We start from the raw sequence: 23927 nt of genomic DNA, 5'->3' as shown, positions 1-23927 counted from the left end.
TGGAGTTGAGTACATTTTCAGGTCTTACACCTTCCTCAAAAGATTCATCCCTATAAATACCGGGAGCTTGAAAAGGGTCAGAAACCACGTGCTCTGTGTTTACGCTAGCCCTATGCCTAATCGGGGCCTCAACTGACATTTGACCTTGAGTAGGAAATGACACGCTATGTAACCGTAAACCACGCCCCATACGCCCAATACCTACAGGTAACCTACCTCCAGAAGTCTGAACAGGGAACGTAAAATTACTACCCTCCGATACAGTATGCCTACCACTATCCCCATTCAAAGAAGGAACCGGGGGGAACAAACACCTACCCGGTGTTAACGGGAGTTTTTAGGCATATCACCTCCACCAAAAGGTTCTACCTTGAACTCCGCTAGAATAATGCCATAATGAGTTAGTAATTATAACTACTACAATACTAACTAAATAACATGGGGCTAAAAAGGTAATTCTGAAAACAGAGATCCGACCTAAAGTGCAAATACATACAAAACAGAGTGAAACATGCAACACATAAAATTCTATACATAATTTAAAGAACCCGAAATTAACCCAAGCTTTGCTCACAGCACCACTTGTGTAAGCGTATCGCACGTCTTACCACACCTGACCCAGGTTCTGGCAAGGGGTTTCGGGCCTTATAGGCATAAATACCAGATGCAAGAAACAAAGAACTCACGTGAACGTTTCTATAAGTTTATTAATTATTTAAACTGTAGGTGCAAGGTGACATACATACATTATACACACACGTGCACGCCGCCCTCTTACCTAGGCCGCCGCTAGGACACATACAAATAGAAAGGGACAGCGCCCGGCTTCTTCCCAACAATGCACGCACATATTACACACACACGACATGACAGTGACACAGTTTAACATGGACTCACCATTGAAGTTCAGTACAACAAGCAACCCTCACACAGAGACTACATACAACAACATCCACTGGACAGCCCCCAGCTCAACGAAGCTACTTTAGACTGCCCAGCGGTCACACGTGCGCCAGTGGTATATTGACCCAGCTGGGCCAATCACCGGCGCCGACAGATAGACACACCCACCCTCACTTACATCCAATCACACGACATCTAACGCACGACGGAAATACACACGTACAACATGGTAGACATAGTACACAACAGACGAGTGATCCCAGCGACGACAACATATAATCATTATATTTACAGGTAAAACATTCTCACTCCTAACTCACAATCGTTCCACTACAGCACACATACACACACTAGCTCCATCACATACTCTCGCGCATCCAGTAGGCCCACATCATGCATTCCATAGCGAACTTCCACACACCACCTTCCCCTTTTAGGAAAATAATCATTTTCCTATAAATAAACAAATCAAACAATCATTTAGAAAGGTGTATTGGCCAGGAAGGACCCCATTATATTCAAAATTTACTTTAACAATGACAATTTAACAATAGAAATTAACAATTAACATTATGTAAATCGGTTATAAAACAATTTTACCAACAACAAAAAAAATATTTATTCACCCTCAAGGTTCCAGTTAGATATGTATGTATATCTCTACCCACAGCGTATGTATATCAATATCAAAAAGTATATTAATATCAAAAATATAAAACAATTAACTGGCCAATACTATATAACAATTAATCATTCAACAACATAAATCAACAACAGATCAATCAAACGAAAAAAATGTCATTTAACAGTCTAATGCCACATGTCGTCGACATACTTGAGGAGATCCTCATCAGGCAATGGAGTCCTCTTAAACAGGTATCTGGACGGAGCCTGGGGAGATGTAGCGACGGTTCATCAGTCTCTCCTCACGAATATACAGCCCTGGGGCTTCGGTATTTGGAGTGTGATGGACCTTCCTGAGGTGCCGGCAAACCTGGTTCTTCCGAATGTGCGCGAACCGACAGCTCGGGCACCAGTATTTCACCACTGTACGAGCGTGTATTTCTACCCAATGCCGAAGCATTCCATAGTAGGCTCGGAAAAACGTATTTCCACACTGGGGCACAGGACAAGTCATTCCCCCCTCCACCCAAACAGGTTTATCTTTCAAAATATCCTTGACCTCCGCTTCCGTCACAGTAACCTCCAACACGTCGGCGTGATTTGACATCTGTAATAATTTAATAAATAACCTTTCTATACAGACCGAGGTCTTCTGGTTCCAATCATTTCTACTAACTGTATAATCAATGACACTTTAATATTAATAAAACAATGAAGTACAAGATAACAAGATAATTTCCTACCCTCAGGCAACAGCCTTCTTAGAATTTTCAACTTCTACTAATTGGTTGCCTATTATATATATAATTATATATAATTACGGCATAATTAGTAATACTGTTTGTACAACTACTGCACATATATCCACATTTTTTTTTTTTTTTTTTTTTTTACAGTTTACATTTCTATATTTTCACTTACAGTTTACAGGTGCACAACATAAAACAACAGACAATACCAGACAAAACACATGAGGTCTCTATGTGGGGCTATATAGAACTTTAGGGCGGGATCTCACGGCCGAAACGACTAAATGTCTTCACTGGAGTATGAGGGAGAGAATTGTTTACTCCACCAATGTCACGGTCACTGTCAAGGTCATGGCCAAAGTCGTCAAATTTGTCAAGGTCATCGTCTTGGCTGACCTGGGGAGATTCAGATATATAGCATCTTCTTTCTCCTCCCAATAGCCAAAGGAATGTGATCCCCCTCATAGGGTTTTTAAGTGATCGACATGAACAGGTGACGTACGAGCGCTGGGTTTAAGCTGTATGATGTATGTCAATGAAGACTGCTTTTCCACTATTTTGTAAGGACCCGCCCACCCCTTTCCTAACTTACATGAAAGTGCTGGGGGATACCACCTCCAAACAAAATCCCCAACCTCATAAACTCGAGGTTTAAGTCCCTGGTCAAAAATAATTTTTTCTGACGCTCTGCAGATTCCTGTAGGTGCTTAGCTACAAAATCAAACGTTGTACACATACTATGTCTAAGCCAATTCACATATAGATTGGGACATACAGGGTGTGGTTCAGGGAGGGAACTCCCATGACTATAATCTAATGGACAGTTTGTTTCTCTACCTAACATGACTAAGTTCGGACTACAGCCTGTACTTCTCTGAGCTGTTGCTCGGTATGCCATAAGGACATACGGTAAATGATCATCCCAGTCGTCATACTCAGCCTTCACATAAGCACTTAGCATTTGGATAAGGGGTACGGTTAAACCGTTCTACTAGACCATTTTGTTGGGGTCTGAAACCACAAGTTCTCTTTTTTTCTATACCCAATCTCTGACATAGAAGGGAAAATAAATGACCTTCAAACTCTGCACCCCGATCAGTTAGAATCTCAAATGGCACCCCGAATCTGCTAATAAATTCAGAACAAAGCTTGTCAGCCACTGTGATTGCTGTATGATTTGGAAGGGCATATGCTTCAACCCACTTTGAAAAATAATCACACACCACCATTATACAGCAGTTACCATTGTTTGTTACAGGAATACCACTTAAGATGTCTATGGAGATCCTATCAAGTGGACGGGATACCTGATCTTGTGTGGGATGTAATGGGGCCTTTCCCATACCTGGACCGGGTTTACGCTGTGCACAAATATTGCATTTTCTGCACCATCTCCTCACATCATCAGACAGGCCAGGCCAATAGAACCTTCTCCGTATCTGTGACAGAGTTTTATCTTTACCTAAATGCCCTGCAGTGGGACTGTCATGAAGTTGATACAAGATCTGCTCTCTAACACAAGCAGGGGCGACAACTCTGTATAGACTATTACCATCTTGCCCTTTATCTACCACATATAACAACTCATCCTCTAGTAAGGAAATTCTATCCCACATTTGACAAAATAAGCGCACCTCGTAAGAAAAACCAAGCATTTTCATCTCGTTTTGGTTTAGTTGACCTATCAGCCTTAAGTTGTTTAAACTTAGCAATATTTGGGTCCTTAGCTTGTTCAGCCTTCAGCTTCACAACTCCCCATGTATCTAACCAATTTGAGAAAAGTTGCTGGCTCTCCATTTCAGACATATTTGTTTCGTCTACTGAGGAGACAACATGAACAGAAGAAGTTACACAGTCGGGACACCCTGTTCTACCACACTGTTTCCTAGGCCTACGTGATAACCCGTCAGCATTTCCATGCTGAGAACCTGGACGATGCTGGATTTCATAATCATATATGTCTACAACACTAATCCACCTAGCCAACAGCCCTTCTGGCTCCTTAAAGTTTTTTTAACCATGTTAAGGATGCATGATCCGTACGGATGATGAAATGGGTACCTGCGATATAATGCCTAAAATGTTTCAAAAAGGTAACAACGGCTAGTAGCTCTCTACGAGTGGTACAATAGTTCTGCTGGGACCTACTGAGAGTTTTACTGGCGTACCCGATGACCCTTTCCTCCCCCCTTCTGAATTTGACTAAGGGTACAACCCATACCAAAATTGCTAGCATCACAATCTAAAATAAATGTGCCTGAACTTTGGGGATATGACAGAATCGGACTTGACACTAACAAATCTTTGAGGGTCTCAAATGCATGTTGACATTTCTCGTCCCATGAAAACACCTTCCCCTTTCTAGTTAACATTGTTAAGGGAGCTGAGATTTCAGAAAACAACGGAATATGCTTCCTGTAATAACCCGCTAAGCCTAAAAAAAAACTGCGAATTTCGGTTGATGATGCAGGTGGGGCCAATCTTTGACCGCTTTCACCTTCTCAGGGTCACAGCTTATACCAGCTTCTGACACTATATGGCCTAGATACGATACCCGAGTTTGAAATAAAGTACACTTCTTCGGTTTTAATTTCAGGTTGGCTGTACGCAGACACTCAAAGACACATCTCAAGTTGGACATAGCAGACTCGAATGAAGCACCGAAACAAATAACATCGTCGAGATAGCAAAGACACTTGGACCACTGTAAATCCTCCTAAAACCAACTGCATTAACCTTGAAAAAGTAGCTGGGGCGTTGCATAGACCAAATGGCATTACATTAAACTCATACAAGCCCTTATGGGTGGCAAAAGCTGTTTTTAGATTTACTACCCTCCTCCATACTGCACTGCCAATACCCACTAGCCAGATCTAGGGTTGAAAACCACTTCATACCCGACAAAGTTTCTATTGCCTTCATCTATCTTAGGAAGCGGATAAGCATCCTTCCTAGTTACTGAGTTCAACTTCCTATAGTCAATACAAAAGCGTACGGAACCATCCTTTTTAGAACACAACACAACTGGAGCAGACCATGGACTAGAACTGGGTTTTATAACACCTTTCTCTAACATACTATCCAACTCCTTCTCTACAACTTCCTTCTGTGCAGGAGATATCCTTCTAGGAGGTATTTTAATGGGGTAAAAATCCTGGGTATCAATACTATGCTCTACCAGTTTTAGTGTTCCCTAAAGTTCCTTCAGGACCAGCAAATATATCCTTAAATTCATGTAATAAGTCCCTAACCTCTGATTTCTGATCTGTGCTAAGTTCATCAGAAGTTCTATCCAAAACATCCTGTAAATGTGCAGGAAGACACGAACCTGTCTCTACCTTTTCCTCAACAACCTCATGTACTTGATCAACAGAGTGAACATTACCAACAAAAGTATTTGCCCTGTATCTTAATATCCTGTGAAGTCAAATTCAAAACTGACAGAGTTACCTCCCTTCCCCTTCTGGGGTGATATCAAAGTCTTAGCCAACAACAGGCCCTGATTGTACACTAACTTGGTAAGGTTCAACAATGCCTAGTTCACCTTCTATATCTCCATCCACATAACCCGCAAAATAACACTCAGAGTTCTTGGGAATAGATACTGTGTTAGACACTCTAATGCGTGCACACTGACTAACAGACTCTGCATTTAGATTCACTGTACGACCTCCTAACTGTAGGGTATTGTCACCAAAATTCAAATTTCCTTTATGGCTAGTTAAGAAATCTATCCCTAGGATACCCTGTAAACTTTGGAGTGTAGCAACAACTGTTTCCTGTACAAAGCTCTGACTCCCTATACTAAATGTGAAATCTGCTTTCCCAAAAACTATCAGGCTACTACCCGAGGCGGTTGACAACTTAATGATTACAACTTTTTAAACTCAGGCTTGTGCCTTCCCCTCAACTTGTTATATATCTCCACATCTAACAAAGTTACCGAGGAACCCGAGTCTACTAGTAAACTAAGATTTGAACTACCTATTCCCACACTAGCAAACAAACTCGGCTGAATGGTATTCAACACAACAATGGGCCCTTCACCCTCAGAAATAGGAGCTGGTACTCTGGCCCCGAGACCAGCTCTATCTAGTTTAAACCTTGCTTCGGCTCACCACCCTTTTTAGCACAATCATAGGACAAATGCCCTAACTCTCCCACAAACATAACAATGTCTCTGTGATACAGGTACACCACTAGGGTTCTTAGATCTAGCCTGCTGATTCCTACCCCTGGAATTCAACTTCCTATTTAACTTTTGGAACTGTTCTAAAATCAATGACGCTAAGTCTGGCTCTGTACTAACCTCACTAGGTTTAAACAGCCTCATTTGACACTGCCTGTACAAATGCTGGGGCTTCTGGATTTAAATCCCTAGGTTTCCGTACAGGAATTGAACCTACATGCCTCGCACTAAATGACTCATACTCGATAGCAGAACTTACAGCTTGATCTAGAGTTTTAACATGGGAGAACTGAACATGCCTACCGACGTCATAGTTATTCAAACCATCAATAAATTGATCCACTAAATCACCTTCTAACAACTCAAGTTGCCTATGAGGGTAAGCCTTACGGGCAGCTAATCTCAACGCTTCCCCGTAAACAACTAGACTTTCCCCTTCTTTCCTATGTCTATTTCTAAATTCCGACTTATAGGCGGCTTCCCCTACCTGGAGGATCGAACCGATTTATCATCACCTCTTTCACCCTCCCCAAAACTGGACATCTCTGACGGCCTTAAACTCTGAAAGTACCCTCTGGGCAGACCCCCTTAAACACCAATAGTAATTTGTTGAGCCTTGTCTACATCTGTCCACCCATTCCAATTAGAAATTTGCTCAAAATGAATCAGAAAATCTTGGAAATTAGTTGTACCGTCATAAGTTTGGGGTTCCTTTTTCTTTCCTTTTTGTTCCCATTGGATAAATTTACCTAAATTTACAGATGGCAAGTGCTTTACTGAGGGTAGCTGGGGGTAAGCTTCTATCAAAAGGATTTGGATGGGCAGCAGTTGTGCTTGTCACAACTACTCACAGGGACAACATTCACTTTACTCACTACCTGGCACTAGAGTAAATTGGCGGGCAAATCCTGAGGATTGATACAGATAGAGAAAATGTAGGGCTGGAACCGCCCAATACACGCTCAAATGACTCTGAAACAAGACTAACTCTACCACTCCACATCCCCATTAACTATTGTAGTTGAGTACATTTTCAGGTCTTACAACCTTCCTCAAAAGATTTCATCCCTAAAGATACCGGGAGGCCTGAAATGGTCAGAAACCACATGAGCTCTGTGTTTACGCAAGCCCTAGGCCGTAATCGGGGCCATCAACTGACAATTTGACCTTGAGTAAGGAATATGACACGCGCAATGTAACCGCACACACCACTGACGCCTCGCCCAATACCTACAGGTAACCTACCTCCAGAAGTCTGAAACAGGAATCGTAAAAAATTACTCAAACCCTCCGATACAGTAATCGCCGACCACTATCCCCATCTCAAAGAAGGAACCGAACGTACCGGGTTAACGGATCGTTTTAATATCACCCATTTCCCACCAAAGGTTTCTACCCTTGAACTCCCCCGCTAAAGCGTATCGCACGTCTTACCACACCTGACCCAACCTAAAGTGTTACTGGCAAGGTTTAACGGCTCCGTATAGCGTATCGCATCTAAACACCTGACCCACATGCAAGAAAATAAAGAACTCACGTGAACGTTTCTATAAGTTAATTAATTATTTCCTTTATAGGTGAAAGGTGATACAACATTATACACACACGTGCACGCCGCCCTCTTACCTAGGCCGCCGCTAGGACACTTACAATTAGAAAGGGACAGCGCCCGGCTTCTTCCCAACAATGCACGCACATATTACACACACAAGGCGGACATGACAGTGACACAGTTTTACATGGACTCACCATTTACGTTCAGCACAACAAGCAACCCTCACACAGAGACTACATACAAAGACATCTACTGGACAGCCCCCAGCTCAACGAAGCTACTCTAGACTGCCCAGCGGTCACACGTGCGCCGGTGGTATATTGACCCAGCTGGGCCAATCACCGGCGCCGACAGATAGACACACCCACCCTCACTTACATCCAATCACACGACCGACATCTAACGCACGACGGAAATACACACATACAACATGGTGGACATAGTACACAACAGACGAGCGATCCCAGCGACGACAACATATAATCATTATATTTACAGGTAAATCATTCTCACTCCTAACTCACAATCGTTCCAATACAGCACACATACACACACTAGCTCCATCACATACTCTCGCGCATCCAGTAGGCCCACATCATGCATTCCATAGCGAACTTCCACACACCCACCTTCCCTTTTTAGGAAAATAATCATTTTCCTATAAATAAACAAATCAAACAATCATTTAGAAAGGTTTATTGGCCGGGAAGAACCCCATTATATTCAAAATTTACTTTAACAATAACAATTTAACAATAGAAATTAACAATTAACATTGTGTAAATATGTAAATCGGTTATAAAACAATTTAACCAACAACAAAAAAGTTTATTCACCCTCAAGGTTCCAGTAAGATATGTATATATATCTCTACCCACAACGTATGTATATGTATATTAATATCAAAAATATAAAACAATTAACTGGCCAATACTATATAACAATTAATCATTCAACAACATAAATCAACAATAGATCAATCAAACGAAAAAATGTCATATAACAGTCTAATGCCACATGTCGTCGACATACTTGAGGAGATCCTCATCAGTCAATGGAGTCCTCTTAACAGGTATCTGGACGGAGCCTGGGGAGATGTAGCGACGGTTCATCAGTCTCTCCTCACAAATATACAGCCCTGGGGATTCGGTATTTGGAGTGTGATGGACCTTCCTGAGGTGCCGGCAAACCTGGTTCCTCCGAATGTGCGCGAACCGACAGCTCGGGCACCAGTATTTCACCACTGTACGGGCGTGTATTATTACCCAATGCCGAAGCATTCCATAGTAGGCTCGGAAAAACGTATTTCCACACTGGGGCACAGGACAGGTCATTCCCCCTCCACCCAAACAGGTTTATCTTTTAAAATATCCTTGACCTCCGCTTCCGTCACAGTAACCTCCAACACGTCGGCATGATTTGACATCTGTAATAATTTAATAAATAACCTTTCTATACAGACCGAGGTCTTCTGGTTCCAATTATATTTACTAACTGTATAATGAATGACACTTTAATATTAATAAAACAATGAAGTACAAGATAATTTCCTACCCTCAGGCAACAGCCTTCTTAGAATTTTCAACTGCTACTAATTGGTTGCCTATTATATATACTATATATAATTACGGCATAATTAGTAATAATGTATGTGCAACTACTGCACATATATACACACTTTTTTTCCTTTTTTACACTATACCTATGTGTTTTGTTCCGTTTTTATTTCTATATTTTCATTTACAGTTTACAGGTGCACAACATAAAACAACAGACAATACCAGACAACACACGAGGTCTCTATGTGGGGCTATACAGAACTTTAGGGCGGATCTCACGGCCGAAACGACTAAATGTCTTCACTAGAGTATGAGGGGGAGAATTGTTTACTCCACCAATGTCACGGTCACTGTCAAGGTCATGGCCAAAGTCGTCAAATTTGTCAAGGTCATCGTCTTGGCTGACCTGGGGAGATTCAGATATAGCATCTCCTTTCTCCTCCCAAGCCAAATGAATGTGACCCCCCTCATAGGGTTTTAAGTGATCGACATGGACAGGTGACGTACGAGCGCTTGATTTAAGCTGTATGATATATGTCAATGGAGACTGCTTTTCCACTATTTTGTACGGACCTGCCCACCCCTTACATGAAAGTGTTGGGGGATACCACCTCCAAACAAAATCCCCAACCTCATAAACTCGAGGTCTAAGTCCCTGGTCAAAATAATTTTTCTGACGCTCTGCAGATTCCTGTAAGTGCTTAGCTACAAAATCAAACGTTGTACACATACTATGTCTAAGCCAATTCACATATAGATAGGGACATACAGGGTGTGGTTCAGGGGAGGGAACTCTCATGACTATATCTAAAGGACAGTTTGTTTCTCTATCTAACATGACTAAGTTTGGACTACAGCCTGTACTTCTCTGAGCTGTTGCTCGGTATGCCATAAGGACATACGGTAAATGATCATCCCAGTCGTCATACTCAGCCTTCAAATAAGCACTTAGCATTTGGATAAGGGTACGGTTAAACCGTTCTACTAGACCATTTTGTTGGGGTCTGAAACCACAAGTTCTCTTTTTTTCTATACCCAATCTCTGACATAGAATGGAAAATAAATGACCTTCAAACTATGCACCCCGATCAGTTAGAATCTCAAATGGCACCCCGAATCTGCTAATAAATTAAGAACATAGCTTGTCAGCCACTGTAATAGCTGTATGATTTGGAAGGGCATATGCGTCAACCCACTTTGAAAAAAAATCACACACCACCATTATACACCAGTTACCATTGTTTGTTACATGAATACCACTTAAGATGTCTACGGAGATCCTATCAAGTGGACGGGATACCTGATCTTGTGTGGGATGTAATGGGGCCTTTCCCATACCTGGACCGGGTTTACGCTGTGCACAAATATTGCATTTTCTGCACCATCTCCTCACATCAGCAAACAGGCCAGACCAATAGAACCTTCTCCGTAACTGTGACAGAGTTTTTATCTTTACCTAAATGACCTGCAGTGGGACTGTCATTGAAGTTGATACAGGATCTGCTCTCTAACACAAGCAGGGGAGACAACTCGGTATAGACTATTACCATCTTGCCCTTTATCTACAACATATAACAACTCATCCTCTAGTAAGGAAATTCTATCCCACATTTGACAAAATAAGAAAAACCAAGTATTTCATCTCGTTTTGGTTTAGTTGACCTATCAGCCTTAAGTTGTTTAAACTAAGCAATAATTGGGTCCCTAGCTTGTTCAGCCTTCAGCTTCACAACTCCCCATGTATCTAACCAATTCGAGAAAAGTTGCTGGCTCTCCATTTTAGACATATTTGTTTCGTCTACTGAGGAGACAACAGGAACGGAAGAAGTTACACAGTCAGGACACTCTGATCTACCACACTGTTTCCTAGGCCTACGTGATAACCCGTCAGCATTTCCATGCTGAGAACCTGTACGATGCTGGATTTCATAATCATACATGTTTACAACACTAATCCACCTAGCCAACAGCCCTTCTGGCTCCCTTAAGTTTTTTAACCATGTTAAGGATGCATGATCCGTACGGATGATGAAATGGGTACCTGCGATATAATGCCTTAAATGTTTCAAAAAGGTAACAACGGCTAGTAGCTCTCTACGAGTGGTACAATAGTTCTGCTTGAACCTACTGAGAGTTTTACTGGCGTACCCGATGACCCTTTCCTCCCCTTTCTGAATTTGACTAAGGGTACAACCCATACCAAAATTGCTAGCATCACAATCTGAAATAAATGTGCCTGAACTTTGGGGAAATGACAGAATCGGACTTGACACTAACAGATTTTTGAGGGTCTCAAATGCATGTTGACATTTCTCGTCCAATGAAAACACATTCCCCTTTCTAGTTAACATTAAGGGAGCTGAGATTTCAGAAAACAACGGAATATGCTTCCTGTAATAACCCGCTAAGCCTAAAAAACTGCGAATTTCGGTTGATGATGCAGGTTGGGGCCAATCTTTGACCGCTTTCACCTTCTCAGGGTCACAGCTTATACCCGCTTCTGACACTAAATGACCTAGATACGATACCTGAGTTTGAAATAAAGTACACTTTTTTGTATTAATTGCAGGTTGGCTGTACGCAAACACTCAAAAACACATCTCAAGTTGGACATAGCAGACTCGAATGAAGCACCGAAACAAATAACATCATCGAGATAGCAAAGACACTTTGACCACTGTAATCCTCCTAAAACCAACTGCATTAACCTTGAAAAAGTGGCTGGGGCGTTGCATAGACCAAATGGCATTACATTAAACTCATACAAGCCCTTATGGGTGGCAAAAGCTTGTTTTAGATTTACTACCCTCCTCCATACTGCACTGCCAATACCCGCTTGCCAGATCTAAGGTTAAAAACCACTTCATACCCGACAAAGGTTCTATCGCCTCATCTATCTTAGGAAGCGGATAGGCAACCTTCTTAGTTACTGAGTTCAACTTCCTATAGTCAATACAAAAGCGTACGGAACCATCCTTTTTAGATCACAACACAACTGGACCAGACCATGGACTAGAACTGGATTTTATAACACCTTTCTCTAACATACTATCCAACTCCTTCTCTACAACTTCCTTCTGTGCAGGAGATATCCTTCTAGGAGGTATTTTAATGGGATAAAAATCCTGGGTATCAATACTATGCTCTACCAGTTTAGTGTTCCCTAAAGTTCCTTCAGCAAATATATCCTTAAATGCATGTAATAAGTCCCTAACCTCTGATTTCTGATCTGTGCTAAGTTCATCAGAAGTTCTATCCAAAACATCCTGTAAATGCGCAGGAAGACACGAACCTGTCTCTACCTTTTCCTCAACAACCTCATGTACTTGATCAACAGAGTGAACATTACCAACAAAAGTATTGCCCTGTATCTTAATATCCTGTGAAGTCAAATTCAAATCTGAGAGAGTTACCTCCCTTCCCTTCTGGGGTGATATCAAAGTCTTAGCCAACAAACGGCCCTGATTGTACACTAACTTGGTAGGTTCAACAATGCCTAGTTCACCTTTTATATCTCCATCCACATAACCCCGCAAAATAACACTCATAACACTGACTAACAGACTCTGCATTTAGATTCATTGTACGACCTCCTAACTGTAGGGTATTGTCACCAAAATTCAAATTTCCTTTATGGCTAGTTAAGAAATCTATCCCTAGGATACCCTGTAAACTTTGGAGTGTAGCAACAACTGTTTCCTGTACAAAGCTCTGACTCCCTATCCTAAATGTGAAATCTGCTTTCCCAAAAACTATCAGGTTACTACCCGAGGCGGTTGACAACTTAAGGTTACAACTTTTTAACTCAGGCTTGTGCATTCCCCTCAACTTGTTATATATCTCCACATCTAACAAAGTTACCGAGGAACCCGAGTCTACTAGTAAACTAAGATTTGAACTACCTATTCCCACACTAGCAGACAAAACTCAGCTGAATGGTATTCAACACAACAATGGATCCTTCACCCTCAGAAATAGGAGCTGATACTCTGGCCCCGAGACCAGCTCTGTCTAGTTTAAATCTTGCTTCGGATCACCACCCTTTTTAGTACAATCATAGGACAAAAGCCCTAACTCTCCACAAACATAACAATGCCTCTGTAATACAGGTACACCAGGGTTCTTAGATCTAGCCTGCTGATTCCTACCCCTGGAATTCAACTTCCTATTTAACTTTTGGAACTGTTCTAAAATCAATGACACCAAGTCTGGCTCTGTACTAACCTCACTAGTTTTAACAGCCTCATTTGACACTGCCTGTACAAATGCTGGGGCTTCTTGATTTAGATCCCTAGGTTTCCTTACAGGAATTGAACCTTCATGCCTCGAACTAAATGACTCATACTCGATAGCAGAACTCACAGCTTGATCTAGCGTTTTAACACGGGAGAACTGAACATGCCTACCTAAGTCATAGTTGTTCAAACCATCAATAAATTGATCCACTAAATCACCTTCTAACAACTCAAGTTGCCTATGAGGGTAAGCCTTAAGGGCAGCTAATCTCAACGCTTCCCCGTAAACAGCTAGACTTTTTTCCTTCTTTCCTATGTCTATATCTAAATTCCGACTTAAAGGCAGCTTCCCTACCTGGAGGATCGAACCGATTTATCATCACCTCTTTCACCCTCCCAAAACTGGTCATCTCTGACGGCCTTAACTCTGAAAGTACCCTCTGGGCAGACCCCCTTTAACACATAGTAATTTGTTTAGCCTTGTCTACATCTGTCCACCCATTCCAATTAGAAATTTGCTCAAAATGAATCAGAAAATCTTGAAAATTAGTTGTACCGTCATAAGTTTGGGGTTCCTTTTCTTTCCTTTTTGTTCCCACGGATAAATTACCTAAATTTACAAATGGCAAATGCTTTACTGAGGGTAACTGGGGTAAGCTTCTATCAAAAGGATTTGGGTGGGCAGCAGTTGTGCTTGTCACACTACTCACAGCGACAACATTCACTTTACTGGCACTAGAGTAAATTGGGGCAAATCCTGAGGTTGATACAGATAGAGAAAATGTAGGGCAACATGGAACCTCCCTATAAGCCAATCACTCTGAAACTAGACTATCTCTACACTCCACATTCCAATTAACTATTGGAGTTGAGTACATTTCAGGTCTTACACCTTCCTCAAAAGATTCATCCCTATAAATACCGGGAACTTGAAAAGGGTCAGAAACCACGTGTTCTGTGTTTAGGCTAGCCCTATGCCTAATCGGGGCCTCAAATGACATTTGACATTGAGTAGGAAATGACACGCTATGTAACCGTAAACCACGCCCACGCCCAATATCTACAGGTAACCTACCTCCAGAAGGCTGAACAGGAAACGTAAAATTACCACCCTCCGATACAGTATGCCTACCACTATCCCCATTCAAACAAGGAACCGAACGTACCGGGTTAATAGGAGTTTTAGGCATATCACCTCCACCAAAGGTTCTACCTTGAACTCCACTAGAATATGTCATAATGAGTTAGTAAATATAACTACAATACAAACTAAATAACAATGGATAAAAAGGTAATTTGAAAAACAGAGATCCGACCTAACGTGCAAATACATACAAAACAGAGTGAAACATGACATAAAAATATACATATTAAAGAACCCGAAATTAACTCAAGCTTTGCTCACAGCACCACTTGTAAGCGTATCGCACGTCTTAACACACCTGACCCAGGTTCTGGCAAGGAGTTTCGAGCCTTATAGGCATAAATACCACATGCAAGAAATAAAGAACTCACGTGAACGTTTCTATAAGTTTATTAATTCCTTGATAGGTGAAAGGTGATATGCATTGTACACACACGTGCACGCCGTCCTCTTACCTAGGCCGCCGCTAGGACACTTACAATTAGAAAGGGACAGCGCCCGGCTTCTTCCCAACAATGCACGCACATATTACACACACAAGGCGGACATGACAGTGACACAGTTTAACATGGACTCATCATTTAAGTTCAGCATAACAAGCAACCCTCACACAGAGACTACATACAAATACATCTACTGGACAGCCCCCAGCTCAACGAAGCTAATCTAGATTGCCCAGCGGACACACGTGCGCCGGTGGTATATTGACCCAGCCTGGCCAATCACCGGCGCCAACAGATAGACACACCCACCCTCACTTACATCCAATCACACGACCGACATCTAACGCACGACGGAAATACACACATACAACATGGTGGACATAGTACACAACAGACGAGCGATCCCAGCGACGACAACATATAATCATTATATTTACAGGTAAAACATTCTCACTCCTAACTCACAATCGTTCCAATACAGCACACATACACACACTAGCTCCATCACATACTCTCGCGCATCCAGTAGGCCCACATCATGCATTCCATAGCGAACTTCCACATCAGTATTCAGCTGTTTCAGTAGTTTTCCTTTAATTACCTCCGATATAAAACGTCAGACACTACCCGCGGCCATCTTGGTTTTTTGAACACAACAAATCGTATACATAGGAGGCCGTCCATACATGAGCCTTGCTGTACATAGGACGTTAACTTAATCAAACAAAATATTAATAACTTTAATCTGATTTCTGCTTACGTATGTTTCCATCTAAACATGCATAAGACGTAAAAGCAGGAATTGTACAGAACATAAAATTTATGTTTTATCTTATGTTTTTACATGTTTTTTCTGTACATTTGAATATTTTCACAGCTTTATTCATCTAATTATGCTTTATTTGGAAATAGCGAGAGCACACCATAATCGTCCTAATAAATATGATTAAATACATATCATTATAACCACTCCGTTCAATTATCAAATATAGAATAATAACGATCATTATTTGTATCAGATTGTGTCAAAAATCAAAGAAAGCCGGAAACATTTGAACAAAATGTTTTCAGGTTTTCATGTCCAGCCTTTTCCCATTTATAGATTAGATTAGATATACAGAATTGCACTTTTCAAGTCCCATTATGTTTTCGAAATATTTTGAATCGAAGAAAAAGAACAAATTTTGCTAAATGATAAAGTTGATAACCTTACTGCGATATTTCTGAATTAAAAATGTCGCAGTTTATCAGAATTGTACAATGTAGTTATGATTGGGGAATACCATGAAATTCCATTATTTACGCGTTGTTGGTGCCACAGACCACACGTGGGTAAAATCACATATGAGGGCAAACGATGTTAATGCATTGCCATCTTATTTTCTCGTTTTTGTAAATGAGTCTATAAAATTTCGTTAAAATTCTACTTTGAATCTTCAAATCCTTTAAAAACTATTATCAGAGAATGGTCATATGAAATCAGTAAGGGAGTTAAAGCTCACAATGCATGCTACAAAATGCACATTTGAGACAAATAGAACATAATGGTTTTTTTTCAAAATTCGTTTCTGAGACCGCCCCTTGCGTTTCAAAAGATAGGCAGTCGCCATTTTGTTTGAACTCTGCTAGGATTCAATACGCCTACCGTCCCCGATATAAAGCGCGTGAATCGACACATGTGCGCTCAGTCCTGTACCTATACACGTAGCAGTGTGTATCACCTACTAATACATAAGCAAACCCCATATTTACATTGAACATGCATGGAAATAATCCCGGTCCCAGAAATTCCCTAACCCGAAAGTGTTGCTGGAAACTTTTAAGGTAACATTGATGTATATAGCATTATTGTAATACTATAAGTCTCATTGTTCTCATGCTCTGTTCCTCAAATTACGTGCCAATCAGAGCTTCCCCCCTATTGTGACCATTCTCATATATTGTCTACTGTATCACACTCCATGCATCTTGTAATGAAATATGATTTACTAGATAATGGTTAAAATTACTAAATTAATTAATATCACAATGCATGGAGTGTAACTGCATAGATATAAATATCTATCCACTCATATTTGGACATTTTTTGATAATTTCAATTTTTGCAGTCGCATTAATCATAAACATTTAGTCTATTACTCCACAAATCCTCATTTCTTGCTAATTCTTTTATTACTATTGATTTTATGTATGGATATTGAAAGTAATCCAGGTCCCTTATGCAGTCTTGATATTGTCTGTCTAAACATTCGCTCAATACGTAATAAACTGGATATCCTTGAAGCTGAACTTAACGACAAAGATATTATATGCCTAACTGAAAGTCATCTTAATGAAACTATAAATGATAACGACTTGATGCTTAGCTCATGCTCAAAAACAACTTTTTAGGAGAGATCGAGGTCTGCGTCCTGGGGGAGGGGTTATAATATACCATAAAGACAATATCACTATGAGAAGAAGAGCAGACTTGGAGAGTAATGAGTTAGAATTATTATGGACAGAGGTGTCTTTCGGCAATAAAAATATTCTTCTAGGTTGTATATATAGACTTCCTGACAGCAATGTAAATTACTGGAGTAAGCTTGACGATTTACTTGATCGTGTTTCCGATGACTCAAGAAATACAAATGCTGATATAATTATTACTGGTGATATCAATGTAAATATGAATAATATTCAACCAAATTCTCACCTTTGCAGGCTTCTTTCAAAATATGACTTGAATATTTTTTGTAAATGATCCTACAAAAATTACTCCAGTTTCTTCTACCTCGATTGATATTGTCTTCACTAATAACAATACAATTGTTAAAAAAAATCAGTAGTGACCACTCAGTAATCAACTTCAGTATTTGTTACTCCGTATACAAACAACACGCATACTCAAGAGATATTCTCCCTCTATAACAATGCTGATGTTATCAGAATGAACCGTATGATTGATAGTATAAAATGGGTAAATATAAATGAGCAGCATGATGTAAATGATTTAAATAAGATACTTGTTGACACTATAGATAAAGCTATTGATGATTGTATACCTAAGAGGAAGATTACAGTTAGACCGAATGATAAACCATGGATGTCAAATGAGATCAGGCTAAAAATAAGACAGAGAAATAGAGCCCATAAAAAAGCAGTACAAAGTAATAATCCTGATCATTGGGCACATTTTAGAAATGTAAGAAATGAACTTATTGCCTTAATACGTACAGTTAAATCTGCATACATAGAAAATTTAGAAAACTCTCTTAACAACCAGTCTATTTCAGCATCAAAATGGTGGAAAACTGCAAATCAAACTTGAAAATTGATGACAAATCACCTATCATTCCTCCACTAAATCGTAATAATACCATTTTATTTCATCCACTAGATAAAGCAGAATGTCTTGTTGATTATTTTACAACTATAGCAACTTCTTCTGACTATATAGATCCACTGCCTCCAGTTCCTGAATCTCTCAATACTCTTAATAATATTTTATTTCAAGGACGGGAGGTGAGGGATCAACTGCCTGTATTGAATGATAGAGAGCCTGCAGGATCTGATGAAATTGCACCCAAAATTATCAAACTCCTCTCTCCATCACTTGTAACTCCTCTTACTTTGTTATTCAATAAAATTATGTCTCCAGGCTCTATTCCTCTGTCTTGGAAATTAGCAAATATCAATGCTATATATAAAGGTAATAAATGTGATGTATCCAACTATCGTCCTATTTCTATCACATGTTGCTTTAGTAAGATATAAGAAAAAAATATTTTTAAATATTTATATAACCACCTAATCCAATATGAAATTATTACAAAATATCAGTCTGGATTTATCCAAGGTGATTCTACTGTCTACCAACTTCTATCCACGTATAATACAATTATACAAAAGCTTGATGAAGGACAATATAAGGTCAATATACTGTGACATAAGCAAAGCATTTGATCGAGTTTGGCATCCTGGTTTACTATTCAAACTTGAAATGTATGGGATCAAAGGCAATCTCCTTAATTGGTTTAAGGATTATCTCTCAAACCGTAAACATAGGGTTATGACAGAAGGCTTATGTTCATCTCCACGACAGGTAAGTGCCGGTGTCCCCAGGGATCAGCCCTCGGCCCCTTTCTATTTCTTATATATATTAATGATATCACTGATTGTATAATTAATGAAAAAATGATTATTTGCAGATGACACATCTATCTTTAGAGTAATACATACCACTCCAATAGATGCTGACAATAGCTTATCCAGAGACCTAGTTAATATTGATGTGTGGTCCAAAAAATGGGACATTAAATTTAATCCACATAAAACTGAGTCATTAACTTTTAGTCGTAAAAGGAACACAATTTATCCTGATATCTTATTCCAAAATGAAATTGTATCAAATGTAACGTCACATAAACACATCGGTATATTTTTCTCTGCAGATGGTAAATGGCATCATCACATTGATTATATTTATGATAAAGCATGTAAACGTCTTAATCTACTAAAATCAGTAAAATATAAAATGAGCCGTAAAACACTAGTCACTTTGTATACCTCTTATATTCGACCTATTTTAGAGTATGGTGATATTATTTTCGATAACTGTACCCAAGAAGAAGCAAATTTACTAGAATCGATACAAATTGAAGCTGCCCGCATTATCACAGGACTGCGTAAGAGAACCTCTCACTATAAACTTTACTATGAACTTGGTTGGGACACCCTTGCTGCAAGACGGAAAAAACATAGACTAATACTCCTTTATAAAATTCTCTTTGGAACAACACTAAATTATCTTAATGAACTAATTGAGCCATACTTTAATAAAGCCAATCCGTATCTACTACGTAATGATAGAATGTTTACTATTCCACTATGCAGAACCAATACCTATGCAAAAAGTGTCATTCCAGCCACATTGAAAGATTATAATGAACTTACAGCAAGGTATGACCTCACCAGTGTTACATCAATCTATCAGTTTAAAAAACTTTAAAAAATGTATTTAAGTGATATCAGATTAGAAAATGTTAATTATAATTATTTTAATACTGGCATCAGGAAAAACAATATACTCCTTTGTCAGTTAAGAAACAATATGAGCAATCTTAACTTTGACTTACACAGAGATCATCTTACTGAATCTCCAGCATGTACGTGTGGTAATGGCCATGAAACAGTAGAACACTTCTTCTTATCTTGTAATAAATATGATGAACCCCGAAGAATACTAAGAGAGAAATTACTCGGTCTAAATCAAAATCATAATCATTATAACTTAAATATGCTTTTGTCTGGCTGTAAAACTTGTAATAAATTAATCAAAATTAACATATTTGATAGTGTCATTGAGTTCATTTGAGCTACCAATCGATTTTTACCTGTATAGATCTTGATATCATCCCAATATTGATCTGCGATCTGGTTTTTATATTTTTCCTTACTAAAATAGCATTAATAGATAGCACACTTTATTTTAAATATGGTCACCTACTCTACTCCCCTCCTCCCTTATTTTTTTCTGATTGGCATGTAATTTATGGCACCTAATTTATATTGTTTAACATATTATAATGATATATTCAAATTATCACATATGAAAGAATACATAACTGTTTGTTTATGTAATAAGTAAGGTTTGTTTATGAAATAAGTAAGGTTTGTTTATGAAATAAGTAAGGACAATATCAAGATTATGTATTTATTAAAAATATCTTGAATCTAAATTAACTTCATCTCATTCAAATCCATTGATATTAATGATATATTCCATCTTCAATGATAGTACAGTTATTTTATTACTAAAACTTGAATATAATATCCCTGACTGGATCCAAAAATACATAGGTGGATGACCACTGGCAAATAAGCCATTATTGACATTTAGGTCTGTATCCTATGTGTGGATAGATCCAGTCATTTATATTATATTTTAATCTCTAAATTATTATTATATATATTTTGAAAAAAAACAATAAACTTCGCACATAAGTATATTGGAGATGATATCATAAATACTGTCCTTATCCCAACATTATTTATCATTATAATTGCTACAGTATATGTTCATGAATATGTTTAAAATTAGAACTTTGTTGAATCATATGTATATACTCACTATTACTAGGAGAACACTTATATAGGCAATGCCTGTTGTTTAATCCTTTTTTCGTTATTCGAAATAAAATTTGTTGAAATGAAACCCCTTACCTGTAAAAACGGCTTGTTTTAGCTTGTTTTAGCAAGCAAACATGCCAACTGCTCTAAGCTGCCATTTAGATGTTTCACAAATTGAACTTTCCACTAATGCAAAGAAATCTCAATAACAATCCGCTCACATATCTCCACGCATACTTTCGTACTCGACTGGCCACGTGCACGTGACTACCTGTCCCAAACAAGTGACGCTTCCGAAGGCACACACGTGTACATGTGCGTGTTAAGATCTAATGTATATCGATTTTTTTATTTCCTCGTATTTGACATATTTTTGGATCTAGCTGACAATATTACTTCAGTGAAACATTGTCAGGTGAGTGCATGTGTTTATATTTATTTTGACAATGTTATCTTCTATTAGAATTTTCGAGTTTGTTTATGTTATAATCAAAATGGATCTCGCACGGCCTCAGGTTACACGAAATACGTCTGGGTATATACTAAAGTAGATCTAGAGCCGGCCAGCTGTTACACCTTGAACAGCGAATGTTCGACTTATTGCACGTGTGTGTGGTTCACGCGCCTTATAAAGGGTCTCGGTACCCAGTGTTGTATGAAAGCAGAGCTAAAACAAAATGGCGATTGCCCCGTCCTTAGAAACGCATGGGGTTTTCTCAGAAACGAATTTTGAAAAACAAATATTGAAAAAAAAACCCCACATAGGGTATTTTCAGACAAACACATTTACGTGTTCTATTTTTATATATTTTCAATATGCATTTTTGTCGAAACTGTACAAATTTGAACAAAATTAAGTAAAGAATAAATTCATTAGTTTCATCAATGTTTAGTTTGTAAACCAATCTTATAAAACACAATGGGACTTTAACATGAAATGTCGATTTCAGCTGCAGTATTTAAGATATCGATACAGAGAAGTGTTTGTATACGCGTATATTTACATATACTGTTAACATGGAAATTTGATAGCTTGATTCGTAAAGAAATCACTGATAATTACACATTTCAGCTTAAACAAAAGACCGGCGGCGGTCCTGTGCCCAGTTGTTGACGGGTCGCTGCACGGTATGTGTGCTAGACTGCAATTGTTCAGACTATGTTGGTACCTTTCCCATACTTCGCTCATATACTTCCTGCTACAATGTTAGTGGTGTATTCGTCGCTACGATCTGATTCTCCTTAGGAATGTTACCTGTCAGGACACGCTGAAAAGAAAATCGTAATTGCCGGGAACATGTAGACCGTATCAGGCAGACCGAGAGAGGACACGGCGAGTACAGGATGATGGCGTCGTATATATACCTAGAGTGTTTGTCCTCCTGATATATTGGCATCATTCATCAGGTAAGTATTTGTTTTCTTCTGTATCTGAGCAGTAACAATTTGATGTTTGAGCATTCATGTTTGTACGTGTGTCGTTTATTTTGTTATGTTTTCGTCGTTGAAATATATACTCTAGAATAATGTTTATAGTATTTCTCAAATGTGTGTGTCTATTATATATCGCTGAAGTGTGGTGGCAAAGTAACTATGTAAACGTCACTTTTACAATAATAATGTTTGTCCTCCAGATATATTGGCATCATTCGACGGGTAGAGTATTTTTTTTCCGTGTCAGTTTGTAACAATTTTATGTTTTAACTTTCATGTTTCCTGCACGTGTACATGTGTCGTGTCCTTTTCCTTTTTTCTATTTTTTTTTCCTTTTAAAGATGCTACACCGCTGACGAATTGTATTTTCTTTATCAAAAATAGGAGCAGACAAACTGGTATTTTTCTTGTGTTACAAAAGTTACTTACTTTACATTATTACACCATAATTTAAAATTTAATCCTCCCTATTTTTCTTCAAGACAAGTTTTTATAATTTCATCCCAAAAAAGTCTATGGCACTTTATCATATGTAGAATGCAATTATATGTTTTTTCAAAATTCGATTCTGAGACCGCCTTTTGCGTTTCTAAGGATGGGCAGTCGCCATTTTGTTTGAACTCTGCTTGGATTCAATACGCCCACCGTCCCCGATATAAAGCGCGTGAATCGATACACGTGCGCTCAGTATTGTACCTATACACCTAACAGTGTGCATCAACTACTAATACATAAGCAAACCCCTTACCTGTAAATATTTTTGTGTACGGCTTGTTTTAGCTTGTTTTAGCAAGCAAACATGTCAACTGCTCTAAGCTACCATTTAGATGTTTCACAAATTGAACTTTCCACACTAATGCAAAGAAATTCCAATAATAATCCGTCCATATGTCTCCTCTACACTACATACAATGACAAACACGCAAATACCATTTGCCGACTAGCCCGCCGTGTATAGGACAGCCGAAGTTTATTCAGAAA

The sequence above is a fragment of the Argopecten irradians genome, unplaced genomic scaffold (assembly GCF_041381155.1).
Source record: "Argopecten irradians isolate NY unplaced genomic scaffold, Ai_NY scaffold_0299, whole genome shotgun sequence".
NCBI classification, from domain to species: Eukaryota; Metazoa; Mollusca; class Bivalvia; order Pectinida; family Pectinidae; genus Argopecten; species Argopecten irradians.
Note: the sequence above shows the minus strand (reverse complement) of the source record.